The 25,689-nt window shown below is 36.0% G+C and overlaps 1 protein-coding gene across 2 annotated transcripts in view; it reads left to right on the forward strand.

The window, feature by feature from the left end:
- The window catches only part of CFAP95 (cilia and flagella associated protein 95), a 68,427-nt gene that overhangs the window by 3,629 nt on the left and 39,109 nt on the right, over positions 1-25,689 (forward strand). The gene's annotated exons all lie outside the window — the stretch shown is intronic.

Consider the following 25,689-nt stretch of genomic DNA (forward strand, 5'->3'; position numbering starts at 1 on the left):
TTCCAATAGAGTTCTTACTATCAGTAGGAAATTTTTTCAAGTATGAAATTTCCCAATGGGGAAATTTCCAACATTCATAAGTCTAAGAAATTTTAAGGTTTACAGAATAGAAAGAAAAATGAGACCCATTATGAAGCAGTGGGTTCCTGGGAGAGGGGGAAAAAAAGGAAAACAGTGAAGAAAAGAGGGGGAAATGACATGACCTATTTCATCTATTTTATAATTATAACTGTAGCCCTAGCTCCTGTTCCCCTTTAAAAAATTCATTTAGCTCAAAATTTTTCTGATTTCTCCATTTAATTCTACTCTTTACTCTATTCCTTGCCTCCCAGTCCTCGTTTCTAGTTTGATCATATAAAGAAAACATCTGTTTTTATACCAGGAGCACTGGTAACACTTTCCATTGTGCTATTTCACATTACTCAGGTTACTTCAATAAATGAAAAGTGAAGTGATCAGCTGAAGTAATTGTCCAGATATTTAAGTCATAACATAACTTCTTCATTTTCATTATATGGAAACTGAATGGAAAAAGTGTCGTTTTGTCCAGATTTATTTGACATTGAAAGTATAGGTTCTACTACCAAATAATTTAGAAGATGAAATTACTGAAAAGTCTATTTTTGTTCTAGAGGAATTTTTGTAAGTAGCTTTTCCTTAGACTTTGCTACTGACCCTTTTCTGATTCGGAACTAAGAGGTAAAAGGCTATATGGATTTTGAATACAGTGTAATAATGGGAGAAATGGGAGTCTTTTTGTAAGTACCAAGAGCATGTATCACCTCAAGCAAGTCATTCAAGGTCTTTCTGTGACTCATTTATTCCCTATAAAGTGGAAATGATAATAAAAATGTTGCTATTGGACCATAAGTCTAAGTTTACTGGGGAAAATAAAATTATGGCACGGTTCTGCTTCATTATTATTTTCAACATTAACCTGATCTGCAGTAGTATCCCTATCTTTCTTAATCTTCCAAGTTCAAACTTTGATTCTCTTTTCCCTCTTGTTTTCTTCTCATAGGCAATAAATTAATAGATTCATTCATCCAACCTCTACAATATCTTTCATATAGGTCACTTCTTAAGCACTTCCACTGCTATTCCCTATGACTAGCCCTTTGTTTTCTGATCTCTTTGCCTTTTGCAGTGACTAGCCTTCTAACAGGTCAATATGTCTTCACTCTCCCATATCCAAATCATCCTTATCATACCATACTTATCTTCCTTATGCATGCCTTTTTTCTAGTCAGAAATTTCAGTGCCTTCACTTTGTGAAGCAAATATAGTTTGCATTGTCTGGTCTTCTATAATCTGGCACCATTGAACCTTTCTGGCCTTATTTCATAATTTTCCCTAACTGGACCACTTATTGTCCCTAGAACATACCACATGTTATCCTACCTCCAAACATTTGCTAATGCTATTCTCTATGACTGTATTATTCCATATTTTCTTTTAACAGTGGAGTTCCTAGTTACTCTTTAAAGACATCTCTTTGAGTAGCAGAAGTGCTTCACCTGCCATGAATTTGTTTTGTTTTCCTTTATTTTTTGATTTCCCTCATGTATTTTTGAATAATTGGTTCCTTTATAAAATTATATAATTTACATATTAAAAAATGTATTCTGATAAGAGAGCCATAGGTTTCATTAGACTACCAAAGGGGTTCATCATTCCCAAAAGGTGAAGAACTACAGTCATAATTCCTGTGGTTGGCAATAACTTTTCCTTGGAAATGAATTCCTTACAATTTTCTATATTAATCAAGCCATTCTCCAATTGATAAATGGGCAAGGGAAATGGATAGGCAGTTCTCAGATAAAGAAATCAAAACTATTAACAAGCACATGAAGAAGTGTTCTAAATCTCTTATAATCAGAGAGATGCAAATCAAAACAACTCTGAGGTATCACCTCACACCTAGCAGATTGGCTAACATAACAGCAAAGGAAAGTAATGAATGCTGGAGGGGATGTGGCAAAGTAGGGACATTAATTCATTGCTGGTGGAGCTGTGAACTGATCCAACCATTCTGGAGGGCAATTTGGAACTATGCCCAAAGGGCGACAAAAGAATATCTACCCTTTGACTCAGCCATAGCACTGCTGGGTCTGTACCCCAAAGAGATAATGGACACAAAGACTTGTACAAAAATATTCATAGCTGCGCTCTTTGTGGTGGCCCCAAACTGGAAAATGAGGGGATGCCCATCAATTGGGGAATGGCTGAACAAACTGTGGTATATGTTGGTGATGGAATACTATTGTGCTAAAAGGAATAATAAAGTGGAGGAGTTCCATGGAGACTGGAACAACCTCCAGGAAGTGATGCAGAGCGAGAGGAGCAGAACCAGGAGAACATTGTACACAGAGACTAATACATTGTGGTATAATCGAACGTAATGGACTTCTCCATTAGTGGCGGTGTAATGTCCCTGAACAACTTGCAGGGATCCAGGAGAAAAAAACACCATTCATAAGCAAAGGATAAACTATGGGAGTGGAAACACCGAGAAAAAGCAACTGCCTGAATACAGAGATTGAGGGGACATGACAGAGGATAGACTCTAAATGAACACTCTAATGCAAATACTATCAACAAAGCAATGGGTTCAAATCAAGAAAACATCTAATGCCCAGTGGACTTACGTGTCGGCTATGGGGGGTGGGGCGGAGGAAAAGAAAATGATCTATGTCTTTAACGAATAATGCTTGGAAATGATCAAATAAAATATATTAAAAAAAACAATTTTCTATATTTATACTTATTATTACTATGATGATTTTGTGTGTCATATCTTCTTCTAGACTATAAACTCAATGAGGAGAGGGACTGTTTTATCTGAACTTTGTATCTCTCACAACTCCTAGTGAAATGCTTTATGTAATATAGGTGCTTTATTGACATTTACTGAATTGAATGTGCTACAAAACAGTCAATATGAATGGAAAATCCTGGAAAAAAACCCCATAGTTAAATGATGAGAGAGAGAGATATACAGACAGAGAGACAGACAGACAAACTACATAACTACATAAGAGATAAAGAACAATAAAAAAATAAAAATAATGAAAAGAGAAAAATATATGAAATATCTCATCAGGAAAAGCAATGATCTGGAAAATAGATCTAAGATAAGTAATTTAGGAACTGTAGGACTACCTGAAAACCATGATAAAAAAGAGCCTAGATTTCATATTTCAAGAAATTATACAGGAAAACTGGTCCAATACCCTATAACCAGAGAGTAAAATAGAAATGAAAAGAACCCACCAATCATCTCCTGAAAAGATTCCAAAATGAAAACCTCCAGGAATATTTTAGCCAAATTCCAGAGTTTGCAAGTCAAGGTAAAAAAAAATGTTACAAGCAGCTAGAAAGAAACAATTTAAGTATTGTGGAACTACAATATGGATCACAAAAGATTTAGCAGATCCACATAAAAGGAATGGAGTGATTGGGATATAATCTTCTGGAAGACAAAGGAACTAGAATTACAACCAAGAGTAATCTACCCAGAAAATAATTATACCCAGTATAATATTTCATGAAGGAAAGTGGATATTAAATAAGAAAAGAGGACTTTCAAGCATTCCTGATGAAAAGACAAAAGATGAATAGAAAATTTGAAAATTTCAAATACAAGATTCAAGAGATGTACAAAAAGGTAAACATAAAAGAGAAACCATAAGCGACTCAGTAAAATTAAACTGTTTACATTCCTATATGGGAAGATGACACATAACTCTTAAGAATTTTATAATTTTAAAGGAATTTAAAAGTATCCATAGACAAAGGACATTAGTATGAATTGACCATGATAGAAGATTTAAAAAATAAATAAAATTAAAGGTTGAGAAAGAGGGATGCAGTGAGAGAAGGAGCAAGGGAGAGAAAGAATGGGGAAAATTATGTCACATAAAAGAGGTACAAAAGGAAACGTTTTATAGTAAAGAGGGAAATAAGGAGAGGCAGGCCAATGCTTGAATCTTATTTTTTTAAAAACCCTTAACTTCCCCTTTCGAATCAATACTGTGTATTGATTCCAAGGCAGAAGAGTGATAAGGGATAGGCAATGGGAGTTGTGACTTGCCCAGGGTCACACAGCTAGGAAGTGTCTGAGACCAGATTTGAACCTAGGACCTCCTGTTTCTAGGCTTATCTCTCAATCTGCTGAAATACTCAATGGCCCCCCTTGAGTCTTATTCTCATCAGAATTGGCTCAAAGAGGGAATAACATGTACATTCAGTTGGGTATAGAAATTTACTTTAATAGAGAAAAAGGAGGAAAAGCAGATAAAGTGGGCTGATAGAAGGGAGGACAGTGAGGATTGGGAGAACTGGTTGTCAAAAGTAAAACAGACTTTTGGGGAGAGACAGGGTAAAAAGAGAGAGGAAGGATAAAGTGAGGGGGATAACAATGGAGGGCTATACACAGTAATCATAATTGTGAATATGAATGGGAAGAATTCACCCATTAAACTGAAATGGATAGCACAATGGATTAGAAACTAGAACTCAACAATATATTTTTACAAGAGACAGATTTGAAACAGAATCACAAAGTAAAAATTAGGGGCTAGAGCAAAATCAATTATATTTCAGCTCAGGTTAAAAAAAAGCAGGGATAGCAATCATTGTCTCAGACAAAGCAAAAGCAAATATAGATCTAATTAAAAGATATAAAAAATGAAACTACATTTTGCTAAAAGGTACCATAGGCAATGAAGTAATTTCAATACTAATAATATATGCACTAAATGGCATAGCACTCAAAATCCTAATGGAAAAGTTAAATGAGTTAAAGAGAAAATAGTAAAATTTTTCTAGTGGAGAACCTCAACTTTCCCCCCTCAGAACTAGATAAATCTTTCCATAAAATAAATAAGAAAGCAGTTAAGGAGCCAAATAGAATTTTAGAAAAGTTAGATATGATAGATCTCTGTAGAAAACTGAATGAAATAGAAATGAATATCCTTTTTTCTCATCACAAAAAATGACTGTATATTAAGGTGTTAAAAACCTCACAACCAAATGCAGATAGGCAAAAATATTAAAGCATTCTTTTCAAACTATAATGCAATAAAAATTACATTCAATAAAGGGCCATGGAAACAGATTAAAAATTAACTGGAAACTAAATAATCTAATTATAAAGAATGAAATGGGTCAAGGAACAGTAATAGCTGCCAAGATAAACCCAGGAAATATTTGAATATAATAACTACAAAATACTTTTCATGCAAATAAAGACAGATCTAAACAATTGGTGAAATATTAATTGCTCTGGTTAGACCAAGCCAACATAATAAAAATGACAATACCTAAATGAATTTATCAATTTAGTAATATACCAATTGAACTACTGAAATAGTTTTTTTTTAAACCCTTACCTTCCGTCTTGAAGTCAATACTGTGTATTGGCTCCGAGGCAGAAAAGTGGTAAGGGCTAGGCAATGGGGGTCAAGTGACTTGCCCAGGGTCACACAGCTGGGAAGTGTCTGAGGCCAGATTTGAACCCAGGATCTCTTGTCTCTAGGCCTGACTCAATCCACTGAGCTACCCAGCTGTCCCCTGAAATAGTTTTTGTATACCCTTATCTTCCATCTTAGAATCAATACTGTGTATTGGTTCTAAGGCAGAAGAGTGGTAAGGGCTAGCAATGAGGAGTTAAGTGACTTGCCTAGGGTCACCCAGCTAGGAAGTGTCTGGGACCCGATTTTAACCCAGAACCTCCTATCTCTGAGCCTGGCTCTCAATCCACTGAGCCACCCAGTTGTCCTTGAACTACTGAAATATTATTTTATAGAGTTAGAAAAAATAAAATTAATCTGGAAAAATAAAAGGTCAACAATATCAAGGGAATCAATGAAAAAAATGTGAAGAAAGGTAGCTTAGCAGTACCAAATCTTAAACAATATTACAAAGTGATAATCATCAAAACAACCTGGTTCAGTAGAGAAATAGAGTGGTAGATAAATATAATAGATTTGGTACACAATTCAGTAGTAAATGACCATAGTAAACTAGTGGTTAATAAACCCAAAGTTCCAAGCTTTTGGGACCAAAACTCACTATTTGACAAAAATTGCTAGGAACATTGGAAAGCAGTTTGTCAGAAACTAGGTATAGACCATCTTCATATCCCAAGGTAAGTTCAAATTGGGACATAATTTAGGCATACAGAGGTAATATAAGTGGTGTTATAAGCAATTAAGGGACAGGGACTACGGATAGTTTTATAAGTCAAAACTGTGAAGAATGTATAACCAAACAAGAAAGGGTTACAGGATGTAAAATAGATAATTTTGATGACATAAAATTAAAAAGTTTTTAACAAAACCAATGTAGCCATGATTAGAAGAAAAATAGGAAACTGGGAAAATTTTTTACAGCAAGTTCTTTGATAAAAGCCCAATTTCTCAAATATATAGAGAACTGAGTTAAATTATTTATTTGAGCCAAATTTGTAAAAAAAAATTACATTCCCCAATTGATAAAAGGTCAAAGGATGTGAACACATAGTTTTCAGAACATGAAATGAAAGCTGTCTATAGTCATATAAAAATGTTCTAAATCATTATTGATTAGAAAAATGCAAATTAAAATAACTCTTGTGGTGCCACTTTACACCCATTAGATTGTCTAATATGACAGAAAAGGAAAACAATTGATGTTGGTGGGGATGTAGAAAAATTAGAACACTAATGCATTGTTGGCTAAGTTAAGAACTGATTCTACCATTCTGGAAAGCAATTTGCAACTATGCCCAAAGGGCTTTAAAACTCTGCATACTTTTTGACCCAGTAATACTGCTACTAGGTATGTATCCCAAATAGATCAAAGAAAAAGGAAAAAAGGTCTATATGTAAAAAAAACATGCATAGCAACTCCTTCTGTAGTGGTAATGGACTGGAAATTGAAGGGATGGCCATCAATTGGGGAATGGTTGAACAATTTGTGTTATATGATTGTGATGGAATACTCTCAGAAAAACTTGGGAAGACTTATATGACCTGATACAAAGTGAAGTGAGCAAAACCAAGAGGACATTATACACAATGTTAGCAACATCATGATGATCAACTGTGAATGACTTAGGTATTCTGATCAATACAGTGATCCAACACAGTTTTGAAGTACTTGGATATCAAATGCATCTACCTCTAGAGAAAGTCTTGATGGAAAATGAATGCTTACTTTTTTTCACTTTATTTTTTATTGCTTTTTTTTTTGCAACATGCCTAATATGAAAATGTTTTGCATGATTTTACACATATACTGTGTGTTGAGGGGATCTTATCCTCTCCCCCTCCTGAAGGGCCAGCCCAGTTCATCATCCTACTCCACATATCAGAGATTGTGTCAGTGAAATTCTGAATGTCAATAAAAGAAAGTAGGTGGGGTGTACCTGGGCTTATTGGATGGACAAGGAGCTGGAGAGACAGGTGAGGGAGAGAAAGATTAATGGAGAATTGGGGAAACATGGTTGGAGGACTTTAGAGTAAGAAAGTGATTTTAAACTATGCTGAATAAACTTTATAAAATTAATAACTGGGTAGATATATTAAATTTTCACTTATTACAGTTCGCAACCACTAGGCAGGTTTATTTCAGATCCTTATATTCTTCTGAGAGAAGTTCTGGGTAGTGCCTGAGTAGTGCTTAAGTAAGGGTAAGAGATTTTTAGAGCAGCTGCTGTCTGCTTTGATCACCTTGGCCAGGACACAGAAGCCGAGGTTTTTTCTTTTCGAATTTGACACCCCTGCCATCCCATATCAGATAGATTGGTGAGAGAACTCACTCCTATGTGTTTCTCCTCCCCCATTCCTTTAGTTTAGCTGAGGGTAAGTCCATTAGAGAATGGGGCCCAAGCCACAGAACAAAGGGGCTTTTAGGACCCAACAAGATGCAGGGTCCTAGTGCCACTTCGCTCAGCCCAGTGCAGCAGAGGGCAAGAGAACCCCTTGAACAGATCCTAGGGGTCCTTCCAGACTGGGGGGGATTAGAGTTAGGAGCTCCCTAGGACAGTATAGAATGGGGAGGAAGCCTTTTTCATAGATGGGACCCGGCCCTCATTTTCTGTGGCATTCAAAAAGTTCTACCTGCTCCTGCTGAGCTCAGCACAGTGGGCCTTGAGGCCTGGGGGCACAGTGCTCAGGGATAGCCCCCTGGGAATGGGTGTAAGACCCCCCACCTTTCAAATCTGGCAATGATTGAGCAGGTTACTGGCAGTTACCAGCACCCCCAACTTTTAAAAGAAACATGTGGCTTTTACCTCTGGGGAGGGAAAGGACTAGACCCTTCTTTCTCCCTTCCCCACCTCAAACATTCTTTTCTCTCTTCCTTAGCCCTGCCTAAAATATTCCTTAGGACTGAGCTAAGAGGAAGTGCTTTTTTTTTTTAAAGATTCATTTCTCTTCTCCCTTCCCTAAAAACATTCCTTTTGGAGCTTATCATCTCTTTGACTGCTTTTAGATAAATGCCTAGCCCCAAGTGCCTTACACCCTACATGCTAATAGCGCCACCTACTGTCGAGAAATAAAACTGCAAGAAATTGAAAAGAATACCTTTCCTGTTAATTTTAGTGATCCAAAATAAAAATTAAATTGAATACATTTAAATAAAGGAATTCTTAATCATTTGATATTAATAATATTGAATTAAAATTAAAACCAAATTTCTAAAATTGAACAAAGCCAAAATGAAATTGAATTAATTAAATGCAATATTAAGGAATAATTGTAGAAAATAATAGTATTAATGATACTATAAATAACAATAATTATTAAATTCCAAAAACTATTATTAGTCATTAGCAATGATTATTAATTATTAATAATCATTATTGATGAAGGACACTTGTTTATTATTTACTATTATTAATAATAATAATTATAGTGAATACATATTCATTATTGATATTATTGCTGTGCAACAATTATTTAGTTCCTTATATTAGCTTATTTTTTTAAACCTACTCTCATTTCCTTCCACAATAACATTGAAGAAATTTGTTTCTCCATTTTTATTTTTAATGTTTTAGGAACTTTTCATTGTTTAAGCTGACCATTTAGCAATACTTAGACTAGCTTAAATGGGCAGATTAAGCCATACAGACTTGACACTATGGGAAATACTGCAATAAATCAAGGGAAAATCAGGAAATATTCCTCCAGATTCAGCCCTGCATAAACTTTTTAATTCTTGGGGAGATCCTAATGTACCTAAGGAGAATTGGATGACAAAGAAAGAACATAGAAAGATTTGTGGATGGAAAAAAATCTTTTACATGGCCAAAATATGGCTCCTCTGACTTCAATATCTTAAAGGATTTGAAGTTAGCCATTAAAAACAAAGATTCCAAAGATTATAAATACTGGCTCTTGTGGGCATATCATGTTGATAAATCAACCATTCCTTCCAGTGAGAAAACTATTCTTTCTTTGGAACCAGACTATTCTGGCTTAACTCCTTCACTTCCTCCTCCTGAACCCTTGATTAGATCTAGCATGAAACACACTCTGTCATACCACCTGGTCTGTGAGGAGGTTTCTCCTTATACTGACCCAAACCAGGACTTGAACCTCCTCTCCCTGTCAGACTTCACTCATCCCCTACTCCTCCCAATCCCTTTCTTCCCAATCTATCCCTCTACCCTCCATTACCATCCCACTACTCATACCCCCCTTCTCACTACCCAATGCCCACCCATTTTCCCTATAGCTACCTGAACCATTCCTATCCTTATTTTCTTGGCCATCCTTTTCCCTACCCTCCTCCCCCTGACCAATACCACCCACCATACTATGACTCCTCCTCTAGACCTCACCCATCATACTCATCTCCACCCTACCCCTGTTCCTCTCCATCACGCCCCCAACCCCACCCCTAATCTTTTTGCCCTGCCCCCTTCTTCTGACCAGCCCCTTCCTCTCCATTTGCTCCCTCCCTACCTTCCTCTACTAGCTTCACTACAACCCACTCCATTGAACTCTAGAACACAAGCCAAGCAGTAGTTATCATAGATGATTTGAATACAGTTCTTTTCCCTCTAAGGGAGGTTCCAACTTATAATAGATGTGGAGATTTAGTCAACATCAGACATCATACACCTTTCTCTCCACAGGACATTGAGACATTCAAAGAAAAAATACCTTCCTTTGAAAATGAGCTTATATTGGTGATAAATAAGGTTGAGAGCATTTTCTGCGCATATAATCCCACATGGATTAATGTGGAAGATTTGCTCCAGGCCTTGCTAACATAAAGGGAAAGAAATAAGATTCTTTCTCTTGTTAATCAGGCCCAGGGGAGGGAACAACTCATTGACCAACTGAAGGTCCCAAATGGAACCTAAATTCAGAGGAATATTACTTACAACTATGCCAGGCTAGAAATGCATTGTTAAAAGCTATGAGAGCTTGTCCTGATAGGTTTGGTACATGGATTAAATTCAAAAATCTTAAGCAAGAAGAAAATGAAAACCCTTCTCAGTTTATGGATAGGCTTATTGAGCTGGGAGGAAGGTATATAGAATTGGATCTTTATAGGGAAAGGGATGTTAGACAAATTAGAATACAATTTGTGAAAAACAGTTGTAAGGTAGTTAAGAATTATTTTATGACTAGCTGTCCAAAACGGCCTACTATGGACCTTGAAGAATTGAAAAGAGTGGCAGTTTATGCTTTTGAAGGAGATAAGGAAAAGGAGGAGAAGAACACTGATCTAGTGGAAACATTAAGGAAGGAAATAAAGGAACTAATAATAAAGGAAATTCTAAACAGGGAGATAAGGATAAAGAAAACACTACTTTAGTAGAGACATTGAGAAAGGAAATAAAAGAATTAACCAAAACAGTTGGAAAGGCAAGCAAGGAGAAGTCATACCTCCCTTACGAGAATCTACAAAACAACTACTAACATGTTATTTTTGTGGAAAGGTGGATCATGTAATTATGAATTGTAAGAAGAGGAATCAGGAAAATAGGAATAAAAGTTTCAGGAATAATAATATTGATAGGGAGAATAGTTATTCAAATGAGGCAAATCAAAACCCACACCCAAACATCTGTACTCAGTGTGGGAAGTCCCCTCAGTATGGGGGACCCCATGGGTGTGGACAAAGGAATTTAGATGACTGATGGTACTTGGGAGGGGAAGGAACCTCAAAGAGTCTGGAGGTGAATTTTAAGCCTTTTCAGACCCCTTTGCCTTAATGATGTTAACTGTTTCAGTTTGTTCCCTTCCTCAGAATGAAGAAGTCTTTGTAACACAATTCTAAATACAAGATGTATTTAACTTACTGTTAAACCACTTCATAAATTATCAAAATTGAAATATTCGGTGACACTGTTTTTTATTTATATCTCCCCTATGATTGTTCTGAAGCACATATCATTGTAAAAAGCCCATGAATAGCATTTTGTTCCTTTTTTGCCTCTGTGAATTGTCACATATGATGATGGATAGACTTCATCAAACTGGTTTCAACCTGTATACAAGTTTTGGAGAATTTAATTATCTAATAATCTCAATTGATTTTAATAGGTCTTCAGAAATGTTTTTCAGATATCTGGGAGCATCCCTACCTCTGACTGATCATTTGCCTGCCTCTGATTTGTTTGTAACAAGAGGTAAGGGTTAGTTTGTAGCTGAAGTTAAATGCAATAACACAGTTGTATTTTCCCATCTCTGCATTTATTGAACATGTACTACATGAGACATCTGAAGTGATTTTCACTATTTAGTCCTTGGCTCCACCTGAAAATGGTTGGGACATATTGGATACAGTTCTGTTACACAGTTACAGTCTCATACCAAGAGGGAGGGAGGTTCTCAAGTGGCTTAGTTACCCTGTGATGTGTTATAATCTCATCCAGGAGGTGGGAATGATTTTTTCTGTGAAGCCTACTAGCTTTGAAATGGGTTTTTTATATTTGTACCTCTTCAACTTATTCTACCCTTCCACCAGGATAATCTAGATTCTTGGTGACATTTTTGGACCCACAAGGTTTTCATCAATGGTACAGAGGTTTTCTGGTTTATCTCTCACCAAATTTTGGAATGATAGTAAAAATAGACTTTGTTAAAAATATGTCTTCAAAGGTTGAAAGATTGGATAAATCTATAAAACTTGTGACAAATATTCATAATTTAAAAGACATTTTGGATGTCATACAGCAAGTAGCTATGTAAAAATTCATGTAAATCCTAATGATAGTGAGTTTGTTTGCTATTGTCATAAATGGGCTCTTATAATTTTGGGGATTTTGGTACTTCTTAGAATCTGTATTAGATGTTGTACTACTGTTTTTAAAAGACTTTTACCTGGTGAAAAAATTATGTACACTCACTCTGTGGATCCTGGCCAAGTTAAGAGGGAATTAGATCTCATTTTTGAGTGAACCACCTTTGTGTTCTGTCTCTGCTTGGCTAACACATTATCACATGGAATGTGAACTATTAATTATTATTTTTATTATTTTTTCTCTTTATATTCATAATAGAATATTTGATTTTTTTCTTTCTTTTTTCCTATTTTGGTGGTACTTGAAGGTTTTTGACTTGAAGGATAAAGTTTACAGTATACATTTTACAGTATCTATTGGCCCCAATAACTATGCATACCCAAAAGCTTTAGACTATGGAAATCTGCCATACATTGATAAATGTCATGATACTGTGTTAAATGATTGTGTCTGATTCCAGGAGAAGGGAACAACAGAGCCACTATATAGTGCCAAGTAGGAAGTCAAAAAGGACCAAACTAATCCAGAGAGGATTGTTGAACTTCTATGCAAATAGGAAAGGGCTTGAACCTAGTGTGAGAATCAAGGTTGTGGCTATTGACCTATGTTAACATGCAAGACTCCGCATACCACACTCTTTGTGCAATATTCTGTCAAGTATCTCAGGTTGGCTATTACCCTGACTCCCCTTATCCCTGACAGTGAAGGTAAAATCAGACCAGGGAATGTCTTTTCCCATTTGCTGCTGAAACCTAGACCCTTCTCTCTTATAGTCTGGCTATTTTCTGTAGTCCTGGCTGCAAATGGGTAAAGTGTTGTATTGATGCTATTGTCCTACAGGCTTGTTGGACATAAGTCACTTTAATTGGACATTACTACTGATTCAAGAACCTGTTACAAGTTTATTTTTTACTCTGACTTTCATACACATAAGATTTTTATTTATTTTTTATCATTTCTGTACTTCTTATTATTTTTATACATTTACAATATATATTTTATATTTATATACCGCATAACTCAGCCATGTATCCTATGGTGATTCTGATTTTGTCAATACCCTCCTCAGTGGGGGATTGTGTAATTATCCAAATAAATACAAGATTTAAAAATTTTTGGAGAAATTTCAGGAAAAGAAACTTGCAAAAATCCCAAATCAAGAAAGTGGATCCTTTTGGAGAAGGTGCTGTAAAGATGCCCGAAGAAGCCACACACTGCATCAAAAGATCCAGGATGAACTTTGGAATATAATGAACTGAACTAAAGGGGGTTGAACATACTTATTCTGAATGTAAACTCTAATGCCAAAGGGGACCGCCCCCAATTGGCATTTTGTCAATGCATCTATCGATCAGTTTTTGTATTTTTCCACTTATATTTCCCTCTCATCTCTAACTATTGTAACTTCCTCTTAGAAAATGCAATATTGTATGTACTTTTATCTAGTAGGTATTTATAGGTTTAAAAGTTATGTTTAAATGATCCATTGGGGAGACTGGTTTCCCAAAGGATCACAGGGAAATTTGTGTCAAGGGGATCTTATCCCCTCCCCCTCCTGGAGGGCCAGCCCAATTTGTCAACATTCCCCACATATCAGAGTTTGCATCACTGAATGTTTGAACATCAATAAAAGAAAGTAGGTGAGGCATACCTAGGCTTCTTAGATGGACACAGAGCTGGAGAGACAGGTGAGGGAGAGAAAGATTAATGGAGAATAGGGGAAACATGGTTGGAGGACTTAGAGTAAGAAAGAGATTTTAAACTATGTGGATCTACCTTTTTTATTAATAAACTTTATAAAATTAATAACTGGGTAGCTATATTAAATTTTCACTTATTACAATTGATATCACAGGTCTTGCCTTGACAATGGGTGGGAAGAAAAATGGAAGGGAGGAAGAGAATTTGGAACTCAGAATCTTAAAAAATGAATGGTAATAATAAATTAAACAAACCATATATTCTAGAATTTTACCAGAAAAATTCCTAAAGCTAAATAAGTGTATGAGAAATCTAAATAATTAACTTTCAAATTATGTTTTTTGTTAGTTTGTAGCATTTATAATACTTTTTAAATTGTCCAAGTTTTAAACTACACTACGACTTTTGGGATGCCTTGAACATTCTTTCATCTAATCCTTTCCCAACTATTTGTTGCTTGAAGCTGATAAATTATCTCACTACTTGGTAAAATAGTTCCAGCCATTTTCTCTTTCCTGGTCTATACTCCACTGTCATCCCTATATTTCAGAATCTTTATTTTCCTTGATGGATCTTTCCTTGGATCCCTTTATTCCTTAATGTTGGTTACCCGTATAAACATTGTATCTTTCTAGTAGACTATAGGCAGTTATCTATCTCTAGTGCCTTGCACATTAAAAAAGATTTAATAAATGTGTTGAATTGAAATTGAATGCTTTATATTGCAACATTTTATAAGATGCAGGATACAAATTTTACTTTTTAATGTTTTATGTTATGATTTTTACTACAGTGCCCTTCAATAGATCCATAAACAATTATATATTGAAGATAACATTGTCTCTAGACAAAAGGCAAAACCCTAAGCCTATCATTTGACCTCTGCCTCTCAAAATCTGCCTCCCACCTCCATTTCCAGTCTTTCTTCATATTATTTTCCTTCTCACATCTTCCTCAAAGAGAACAAAAAAGACAGTCAAAACAATCTTCTCTCTGTTCGCTATATGAGACATTAGACCTCCCCACCTGTGTACCTTTGCTCAGGGTCCTTTTCTTCTGCATCTAGAATACAGTTCATCTCCTTTGCCTCTTAGACTCCTCAAAGCACAACTCATTGCTGCCTCATTAACAAGACCTGTCCTTTCTACATCCCCAGCTAATCCTGTCCCCTCAATGGTTAGTGTTCTCTCCCTTTTGAAATAACTTGGTGTTTACCAGCTCCTGTACAGTGTATCCTCCCAGTAGAATGCAAGCCCTATGAAAGTGATCATTGTAATATGTGCCCGAGTCAACACCCTACATGTCTTTTTTTTTTAAACCCTTACCTTCTGTCTTAGAATTAATACTGTGCATTGGTTCCAAGGCAGAAGAATGGCAAAGGCTAGGCAATGGGCCTTAAGTGACTTGTCCAGGTTCACACAGCTGCAAAGTGCCTGAGGTTACATTTGAACCCAGGGCCTCCTGTCTCTAGGTCTGTCTCTCAATCTACTGAACCATTTAACTGCCCCCTTTTACACATACTTGTTGCCTCCTCTGTCCTTGAGGCTGGGGAATGTTTCATTTTTGTTTTTGGATTTCCCCATGCCTAGCATGGTGTACATGTGGAAAATTAGAGAGCAGAGAGAGAAGATATTTTTTTCATGTCAATGTTTTTAACAGCTGTTGATACTCTTTTTTTTTTCTCCTGGGAAGCAGGATTCTCCCTTTTTGCAGGGGGAGATAACTATACATAATATATTATAGGCACATAAGAGAAGCAGCATAAATGCTTGTTAATTGATGCATTATTTGTTTCTTACATCTCTCTTGCCACTCTCTTTGATTTTGTCCAGGTTACTAAGGATCATAGATTTAGAATTGGATTTGCATTGTAGTATTGAAATATTTCTTTTCTATACTGACTCCCATTTATAAAGCTCTTTGAAATTTATAAGCTTTCTTCTCCAGAATGAGCTGGGGAACATCATGGATGCCTGCTTAGGACACTGAGGTACCCACAGGTTAAGTGGTTTGTTTGCCCAGAGTTACAAGTGGCCAAGTCAGAACTCAAACTGTGGACCTTGACTCCTCTGCTCTTTTCACAAGGTCAGGAACTAGGATTTGCTTCATTTTGTGTATCCTCAGTGCCTAATATAGTACACTGAGCATAGGAGGGATTAATAAATATTATTTGAATCTAATTAAATATGTTATTCCTTTGTATTCATTAAGTATGATTTTTTAAACCTTTACCCTCTGTCTTAAGATAACTGCTAAATATTTTTTTCTAAGGCAGAAGAACTGTAAGGATTAGCCAATTAGGGTGAAGTGACAGGGTCATACAGCCAGCAAGTGTCTGAGGTTGGTCATATTTGAACCCAGGACTTCCCATCTTTGGTCCTGGCTCTTAATCCACTAAGCCATCTAGATGCCTCTCTTTAAGCATATTTAAAGAAAATACATGTGAACACACATAACTGGCATATCTAAAACACCTAAGGGTTGTTATGGAAAGATGGTTATTTAGATTTCTGTTTTTCTGCTTTTCAGTTATTTCAGTAATGTCTTACTCTTCCTAAGCCCATTTACGGCTTTCTTAGCAAAGATACTAGAGTGGTTTGCCATTTCCTTCTCCAGCTCATTTTAGAGATAAGGAAACCAAAGTAAGCAGGGTTAAATGACTTGCCCAGGGTCACACAGCTATTAAGTGTCCGAGGTAAAATTTGAACTCAGGAAGAGAAGTCTGTCTGATTCCAGACTCAGCACTCTATCCATTGCACCACCTCGCTGCCCTATTTCAATTTACTTTAAGCAAATGAAAAAGGCTTTTCTGGTGAACAATCTTACTGACTACTAAGTTAATGAAGAGAAAGCCACCCCCATTAGAATCAAGTCCATTGATTCAGACTAATAACCTCTGCCTTGCAAAGTTGTTGTGAATTCAAATGACATAATATTTATCAGAAACACTTAGCAGAGTACCTGACCAGTGGTAGATGCTCTATAAATGTTTATTCTCCTGATATCCTGTTACTTTACTAAGAGTCTCTCTCACAGACTTGATATGGCATTTGTCAGAATCGTCTGCTTGACTTCTATGTAGGATTGAGTGAGGAAGAACCTTTCCTAATGGCTTTCTTCCTGTTCATTCTGTTTGGGTTTGAGCTCTTGAAGGATCACATGTCTTTCTTTTTCTGTTTCTTTCCATGGCTTAACCTCTACTTGATTATGTGTAATGATAATTTAAACTAGAAAGATCTTATGTGAATCTCCATGGAGACTATTCATACCTTAGTCTCCATGGTGACATTTACAGAGACTTACAGACTAACTTAATTTTGTATATTTGAGATTTCATAGTATTTTGCTTTCCTACCTAAGCCCAGTTCTACAGCCTGAGTATTCTATTATTTTCTATAATATATAGGAAATGGAAATAGTAAGGAGGAGGAAAAGAAAATACAGTGATCATTATGTCATACTTTTCCTTCCCTCCCCTCCTCTTCCCTTCCCTCCCCTCCTGTGCCCCTTATGTTCTGTCTTAGAATCAGCACAAAGTATTGGTTCCAAAGCAGAAGAGTGGTAAGGACTGGGCAACGGGGGTAAAGTGACTTTGCTTAGGATCACTTAGCCGGAAGTATCTGAAGTCACATTTTAACACAGGACCTCCTATCTCCAGGCCTGGCTCTCTATTCACTGACCCACCCAGTTGCCTTGGCATTTTATTTTTCTTAATTTTCACACGGAATTATCTGTTCCATGGTAGTGGACTAGAATCAAAGTAGAAAGGGCACATTTTTATGTTACTTCTAGACTTCTGTCATACTTTATTATATAATACTAATTTAATGTTACTTCATACTCATAGTGAAATCAGAGATGTGTGGGTTATATCTAAGGTACCAGTGACTCAGACCATTAGGGTACTATTTACTGCGCTGCAGGATCTTGAATTTATATGCATGTAGCACTTTCTTCTATTTTCTTCTCCATTAAGCCACAGTTTTCTTCAGAAACCAGGGGCTTTATTATTACATGGAAATATTTTGACTCTTTTGGATTACCAGACAAATAGATAAAACATTTATTAACTGCTTTTTATGTGTTAGGCATTGTATTTAGAGATACAAATGCAAGTAAACAAGACAGTCCTTATTCTCAAGGAGGAAGTGTGGCTGCTGCCCTTCCAATAACCAATCAGACAAATGAATCCAAAGAGCAGAGGATTCACCAGGGTCATAAGGTAGTTGGTGTGGAGGAGGGGAGGTAATATATGGTAGAGTAAAGCCCAACTTATTTAGAACCCAAGTATTTGTATATCTGACCCTAATTCAAAAAGGTTTTTGTATGACCAAAAATAGTATGACAAAATTCACATACTTACATCCTTTGCCCACTGACCAGATCCCAAGAACCTCTGTTTTATTATAACAAGTTTGATTATTTGACTTTTTTGGCTGTAATATATTGGAAGCCACATATTAGGAGGAAGGGGTAACCACAAAACAAAAATAAAAATAGAAAAACAGAAGTGATTGTTAATACAATACAATTAATGTTCTGACAATAAGAGAAGGGACAGAAAACCTAAAAAAAAGCAGATACAAGAATTGAAAATCAGAGTAGTCCGAGATCATTTTATATGTAGCTCAGGAGACTCTGAGTGTACCATAGTGATAAAATATAAGAATGGATTCATTTCATTTAAAAATATTAAGTACCTACTATAAACAGAGCTCTATCTGAAGTGGTAGGAGAAATGCAAACTTCAGATAATATATAATTCCTGTACTTAATAGTTTATCTATAGGTTGGGAGGGAGAAACTAAGCATAAATAATGAAAATAAGTATGACAAATCATCAAGAAATGGCTAAATTATATTCTATATTTTCTATTTATGAAAGCAGGGAACATTACAATACTTTTTTGGGGGAAAAGATAGATTCTTTCAAAATAGTTTAAAGATAGGTTTGGTGTTTAGCCTTCAACTACTCAGAATAAGTGATTCCCCAAAGTGGAAGCATCTACTAAAATACTTTTGGATGTCTCATCTCAGTGTGGGTGTTTTTTCAAAACCTGGTGGAGACCTAGCAGGTTCTACTAAGTTAGAAAACCTTCAATGTGGACTTGGTGACAGATTGTATCTGTCTATTGTCCAAGAATAATAAAAGAAGAAAAGAAGGAAGGAAGGAAGGAAGGAAGGGAAGGAGGAAAGAAAGGAAAGAAGGGAGGCAGGAAGAAAGGAAGGAAGGATCTATTATGTATATACTTAAGTGCCAAACACTTTACAAATTTCATTTGGTTCCACAACCCTGGAAGGATGGTGCTGTTTTTATCCTCATTTTGAAATTGAGTAAAGGGAAACAAAGCTGAAGTGACTTGCTTAAGGTCACATAGCCCTATTTGAGATCAGATTTGAACTCAGGTTTTCCATATTCCATCTCTCCCTCTACCACCTAGATGTTCTTGAGATAAGAATCTGTTCTCAGATCTTTATGAAGAATTATCTTGTTCTCCAAGATATCATTTGGATTTACTTTGGTATATATTAATCTCGAAATTTGTATTTGACTTTATATTTGACTCTCATACTTTAAAAAATGTGTTTTGGGGGGCAGCTGGGTGGCTCAGTGGATTGAGAGCCAGGCCCAGAGATTGGAGGTACTGGGTTCAAATATGACCGCAGACACTTCTTAGCTATGTGACCCTGGGCAAGTCACTTGACCTCCATTACCTAGACCTTACCACTCTTCTACTTTAGAACCAATACACAGTATTGATTCTAAGATGGAAGGTAAGGTTTTTTATTTTAATGCATTTTTGAAATAACTACTTAAAATAACCACATCAAACTTTATTATTTCATAACTTTATAGACCAGCATATAGAACAAATATTTATTTTATTGTCTGAATTTGTTGATTTGTTACAACCCTCAATTCTTGCTTCAATTTTCTAAAACAATTAAAAATTCTATACTGTTTTTGGATGGGTTTCTTCAGATGTAATTTTTCTAAATGACAGTTTTTACAAATTATATTAAAACAATCTGAGTTTTTATCCTTCATGGAGTCTGAGTCACTGTTATGGTTTATTTTCACTTCAATTCAACGGTGTTTTTCTTTATGCCTTTTAAATTGCTGCTAAATATTAAAAGGACTGGAATATTCATTTGCCTCTTGGTTGTGTTCTCCATAATGGCATGCTAGCCTATGACTTTTTAATCTAACCTTGTTTTCTTATTCTTCATCACACGTATCCTCACAAATGCTGTTAATTGCAGTAATTTTATTTTAAGACTCTTTAATTTTTCATAAACAAATCCAAGAGACTTTATGATCTTTCTTCCATGATGATTCTTTTTCCTTTCCATGTGAAAACCAATGACAAAAGGATCCCTAGCTCTTTGATCTTTATATGAGAGCTTACTTAATTTAAATGAAATCAGCTGAAGTAAAATTGTCAGATTTATATTTGAGAGCTGAGATCTTTAAAGATGAGAATATGCTACAAAACAATCAGTAGTTACGATCAAGCCACACATTTCAATAGCTCTTTCTACTTCCTATTTTTAGAACCATTTTCTACCGTTGATATCTTCTTTTAATTATGACATGGGCTAATATGGTTCCTGTGGCATTCCTTTACTCTCTGCTGATGTTCCTCTCGTCAGACTTTCTACTTCCATTGCTATGATAGTCAGTGGAAACCTTGGCCAGCTACCTCCTTCATCACTTTGGTGCCTCCATTAGAACTACCACCACACCTCTATCCTTTGCCCCAAAATAAATGCTCTTTTTAGTTAGAATCTTATTATAAATATGCTTTGTGGGGCAGCTAACTGGCTCAGTGGATTAAGAGCCAGGCCTAGAGATAGGAGGTCTTGGGTTCAAATTTGACTCAGAGATTTCCTAGCTGTGTGATCCTGGGCAAGTCATTTACTCCTGATTGCCTAGTACATAATGCTCTTCTGCCTTGGAAACAATACACAGTATTCATTGTAAGATGGAAGGTAAGGGTTTAAAAATAAATAAGTAATATTCGTGGGCTTACATGGGAAGCTAAGCATTCATTCATTCATTCATTCCACAAACATTAAGTCAGTGAATTTTGTCAGTTTTCTTAGCTTCCCAAGAGTCCCAGGGAAGTGACTGGTGAAGGAACAAAGATATAGCCTGTTACCTCCATTCTGAAGTCTGAGTTTTGTGATATCTAAGCATTATAATCACTGGAGGGCTGATGGAGGGAAAAAAAAAAGGAGGGGAGGAGAGAACCTTACCCCAAGAGTATCATAAGTTTATTGGACCTGTTTTCAGAGAAATAAGGACCTGCTTTTATGGTCTTGGCTAACTTTGTGAAACATAAATTTGTAAAGTCTCCAGAGACTAAGCTTCTCCACTGGTGGTCATTAATTCATGATAATTCTCATGGCAAAACAAAGAATAAAAGTGCCATTAAGTTTGTTTATGGCCTGAACTTCTCTGGAATAAAAAAAAAATCACATTTTTATTTTCACTAACCTCTAACTGCAAGTTAGCATTTCCCACCATTAGTAATGCTCTAAAGTGTGCTGTTGTTATTCAGTTTTTCAGTTGTCCTATTCTTTGGGATCCTATTTATGGTTTTCTTGGCAAAGATACTGGACTAGGTTGCTATTTCCTTCACTAGCTCATTTTATAGATGGGGAAATGGAAGCATATAGGGTTGATGGACTTGCCCAGGGTCACTCCTAATGTCTGAGGTTGGATTTGAAGTCAGGTCTTCCTGATTCCAATCCTGGCTCTCTCTCCATTATTCCACCTACCTGCCCAAAGCATGCTGCAGTTATAGTCAATAGGTTAAAATTCACACAGGTCTTTTTGCTAAATCTTTTGCATTTTGAAGTTTCATGCATTTATGAGATGGGCAGGAGGCAAATCTGTGGGGTCGGGTTAAGGAGAGGGGCAGAATTTCCCCTAACACAACTGGTAAGAAAATAAGCCAACCCCCCGAACCCCCCACAATCCTGAAAAAATAAAAACCAAGCAAGAAAATCAAACTAAATTTAAAAAATGCTAAAAAAAAAAAGTCAAAAAGAAATATTGAAGAAAGTATAGTAGAAATCTGAAAGAACAGTCAGTCAACAGCAGACTTAATACTATATAAAACAGTTATAACCAACACAGATCCATTAGAGGAAATGTAGTCCCATAAAATTATTATTTAAAGAACTAGAATCCAAGAGTGGATTGGAGAGTAGGTCACAACACAATTGTAGGGTTACCTATATCTTTTAAACAGGAAAATAACCACTAACAGAATAAAATTTTAATATAACACTACAGAAAATCAGCCAAGGAGATTTCTTAGTCATAGCTAAATCAATCTGTGATATGCAAATAGAAAGAATCTCCTGATGATGAATCCAAAATTGAACACTCCTCAACAATGTTATAGTTAACCCACCATAATGTAATAATATAAAAAAAGTTTCAACCTGAAATACAGATAAAACCTCAGTGAAATATATGGAGTGAAACAAAATTCCAAGTATTGTTATTTTATGATATATATTATCACATCTTATTTGGACTATTAATACCTCTAATTGGTCTTCAATCTCTTCTCTGGGATAGGAGAGCCTTATCTAGTCAACTTCTGGGCATAAAACTTGGGGCTTTACTAAACTGCAAACTCAGTAAGTACCAGTGGTGTGATGTGTTTGCTAAAGAGATTAATTGTGGTCTGTAGTTGCATCATAGAATCATAGATCTAGATATTGAAGGGACCTCAAAGGCATTATTTGTCTAGTTTTCTTGTTTTACTGATGAGGAAACAGAAGTCCAGTGAGTTGAAATGACTTGTCCAAAGTCAAATAGATAAATTATTGGAGGCAGGATTTTAATTGGGGTCCTCTGATTCTGGAGTTAGGGCTCTTTCCAGAGTACTTCATTGCATAAAGAGAGGTACAGTATCCAGAATGAGAGCAGTGATAATCTTACAATACTTGGCATAAAGCACATCTAGAATTTTTCAATTATAGGAGCCATATTTTATGAAGGATGTTGACTAGCTGGAGTGTTTGCAGACAAGGGCTACAGGAATAATGAGTGTACTGAAGATCATGATATGTAAGAACTAGTTGAATGAACTATGGATGATTATCCTGGAAAAGAGAAGAGGTAGGGTGGCAGCATAATAGTTGTCTTCAACTACGAGTTATAAATAGTTGGGAAGATCAAGGAGCATGGGGTAGAAATTGCAGAAAGATATATTTCAGCTCAATATAAGGAAAAAAATCTAACCAACCAGAAGTGTCCAAAAGTGGAATGGGCAGTGGATTCCCCACTTCAAACAGAATTTGAATTGAAAATGTCTTGGTGGGAGCAGCTGCGTGGCTCAGTGGATTCTGAGAGTCAGGTCTAGAGACAGGAGGTTCTTGGTTCAAATCTGGCTTCAGACACTTCCTAGCTGTGTGATCCTGGGCAAGTCACTTAATCCCCATTGCCCAGCCCTTACTTCTCTTCTGCCTTGGAACCAATACACAGTATTGATTCTAACATGGAAGATAAGGGTTAAAAAAAAAAGAATATCTTGATTACTTTAGAAGAGATTCCATGGATTAGATTAAACAGTCATTGAGATCTTTTCTAACTGAGAGTCTGTGATTCCATTATTTTGTTTGATGTACATATTTTGTTCATTTATGTCTCAAAGAAGAATATCTTTTCTTACTGAATTTATGCAAAGTGTCTGAAGGATGGATGGAAATTTAGTTGGTGAAGAGAAAAAGGAAAGACAAGTGGACATAGGTAATAGCCTAAACAAAGGCAAAGAAGTGAGAAGGTTCTTAGTATGTTTTGTAAATAGAGATTAGATTACTTTGGCTGAACCATGAAGGGATGGGGGATGGGGAAGTAATTTGAGATAAGACTGGAAAAGTAAGGTAGTAAGGTAATGGGGCTTTGGAAGATCTTCAATACCAGGTAAAGAAATTTGATTTTTTACTCTCTAAGCAACAGGGAATGTCATTAAAGATTTTTAAGTCAATCACATGAATAGCTCTATGTAAAAGTAGTATTCTCTTGGCATCAGTATAAAAGATGGATTGAAGTGGGGAAAAGGTATTTATGAGAAAACTAGGAATGTTCAGCAAGAGTGTTGGTAGACAGCAATGAAAGTTTCTTTTAGGGTAATGGCAGTTGGACCAGAATGGAGGGAATAGGTGTGAAAGATATTGCAGAAATATAATTTACATGACATCTTTTTATAGTAATATATTTTATCCTAATTATATGTAGAAACAATTTTTAACATTATTTTTCTCACATTTTGAGGTTGAGGGGAAAATTTCCTTCTCTCCCTCCTCTATTTCCTCTTTGAGTGAGTAAGCAATTTGATAAAAGTTATACATATGCTGTTATGTAAAACACATTTCCATATTTTTGAGTTGTGCAAAAAGACATGTATCACTAAAATAACAAAGCAAACAAACAAAAAACTTTTAAAAAAAGTAAAGTGAAAAAACAATTTGCTTCATCTTATATTCAGACTCTTACCAGTTCTTTCTCTGTTGGTGGATAGTAGTTTTCATCATGAGTCCTTAGGAGTTGTTTTGGATGATTGTATTGCTGATCATAGCTAGGTCATTCACAGTTGCTCATTATACAATATTGTTGTTACTGTGAACTATGTTCTCCTGGTTCCACTCTCTTCACTTTGTATTGGTTCATACTTATATGACATCTTAAATGATGGCTTTTGATAGGAAAGAATAAAAGATAACCCCAAGAAATTAGCCAATAAACTTTTATTAAGCTCCCGGGATATGCTAGGCACTATCCTGGGGATAAAAAAAAGTAAAAGACAATCCCGTTTTCTCAAGGAACTCATAGTCTAATGGGGGAGACACCATGTAAACAACTATGTATAAACAAAATCTATAGAAGAAAACTTGAAGATAATCAATTAAGGGAAGGCACGAGAATTAGAGGGAATCGGGAAAGACTTTCCATAGAAGGTTGGATTTTAGCTGAAAGCAGCTAGGGAAACCAGGAGGCATCGATGAATTCCAGGCATGGAGGGTGACCAGTGAGTCATGAGATCTTGCATGAGGAGTGACAAGGAGGCCAGTGTTACTGGATTGAAAAGTGGTGAGATGTAAGGTGTAAGAGGCCTGGAGAGGCAAGGGTAGGTTAAGTTGTTTGTACTTGAGTAGGCCAAGGATCTGATATTTGATACTGGCAATAATAGGGAGTCAATAATAGGGAGTTTAATGAATAAGAGGGTGACATAGCTAGCCCTGTACTTCAGGAAGATAACTGAATGAGTGATAGATAGACTGAGGGTGGGGAGGGACTTGAGGTAGGGAGCTTAGTCAATTGTCCAGGTGTTAGGTAATGAGGGTGTGCACCAGAGTGATAGTTTGGTTAGAGGAGAAAAGGGGACAAACCTGGAATTTAATTGGATATGGTGGGGCAGTGGGCTAGTGAGAGAGAATAAGGAGTTGAAGATGACTCCAAGGTTGACAGGCTAAGTGGCTGGAAGGGTAGTGTTGCCTTTGATAGGAATAGAGAATTTAAAAAGAGGGAAATGTTTGGGGTGGGAAAGATAATGAATTCAGTTTTAGACATATTGAGTTTAAAATATCTATGGGAAATCCAGTTCTATATGTCAAATATAGAGATATGAGACTGGAGATCAGCAGAGGGGTCAGATTTTTGTAAATCATTGGCAAAAAGATGATAGTTGACTTCACGAGAAATGATGAGATCATCA

The sequence above is a fragment of the Monodelphis domestica genome, chromosome 7, assembly GCF_027887165.1.
Source record: "Monodelphis domestica isolate mMonDom1 chromosome 7, mMonDom1.pri, whole genome shotgun sequence".
Taxonomy (NCBI): Eukaryota; Metazoa; Chordata; class Mammalia; order Didelphimorphia; family Didelphidae; genus Monodelphis; species Monodelphis domestica.